The sequence below is a fragment of the Austrofundulus limnaeus genome, unplaced genomic scaffold (assembly GCF_001266775.1).
Source record: "Austrofundulus limnaeus strain Quisiro unplaced genomic scaffold, Austrofundulus_limnaeus-1.0 Scaffold449, whole genome shotgun sequence".
Taxonomy (NCBI): domain Eukaryota; kingdom Metazoa; phylum Chordata; class Actinopteri; order Cyprinodontiformes; family Rivulidae; genus Austrofundulus; species Austrofundulus limnaeus.
In genome coordinates this window covers 141,235-142,429 of record NW_013952851.1, presented here as the reverse complement: position 1 = coordinate 142,429, position 1,195 = coordinate 141,235, and positions in this window count along the sequence as shown.

Here is a 1,195-nt window from a genome sequence, read left to right as displayed (position 1 = left end):
CTGAATAAGTTTGATAGCAAAACAGACTTTATTTTCTTAATCAGAGAACTGAAGAATCTCACTATTCATAAATAGTGACATTCAAACTGAAAAGAAAAATGAAGACAAGACAGAAAAGGATTTGAAGGTATGGCTTTGGTTAAATAACGATCCACTTCACTGACATGAATATAGACGCCCGGTACACGACATCTTRAAAAGAAACACTTACGGCTCTATAGTTCCCTGAACAAGACAAAAGGCCAAATTATCATGAATGTAGAGACCTAGTGGTCATACAGTAGATGCTACTCAGATGTTGTAGGAAATGAGTCATCTTAGTCCTACCATTTAATCAGGCAGACCACCCGGCTCTTTGTCAACAGCCGACACATTTCAGTGGACTCACAGACTAACGACAAAACACAACAACTGTGGACTAATAACGAGCCATCAGGGCGTTACTGACAGAGCTCAAACAACCTGTTACAAAGTTGATAATCCACAGCTGCATAGTTATCAGAGGATCACAGACAAAGAGTTTACTGTTCATCAGTTTCTCAATATAATAATATAATCACAGCAAAAATATCTGAATATCTTCACAACGTCACTGCTGCCCCTCCCTCACTGAACAAGTGGTTACAAAAACAAATGCTGTAGCTGCATTATTACTAGTATTAACAAAAAAACTCCTCAGGATCTAGTCAGAAATACTAACTGTAGTAGAAGAGATCCAAACACTGTAGCTCCACTCGAGTGAGACGAGTCTTTTCCTGATTTGTTTTTATTTTCCAGACAGAAAAGGAATGATTTGACGACACAAAATGTAACAGCTGGTTTCTGACTCTAAATAAAAACCAGCAACATTTTGACATCACGACTGCATAAAGTGTCGAACTGATTAAAGACTGATTAAACCACATTGCTGCTTTGTAACGCGTATCCACACTTTCATTCATTTAACATATCATTGAATACTGATTCCTCCTTTTCCAGGCAGGATTCATCCAGAACACCATCATCTGGGTGAAACTCTTCTTCATAAACCAAGAATCTAAAAGCTTTTTGGTGCTTATTCCTTTTAAAATTATATTTGTACTGTGAAGCTAAAAACAGTTGTCCTTACTTCATGGATTCTACAACACACTCAACCAGTGAGCAACATCGTTCAACACACACACACACACACACACACACACACACACACACACAC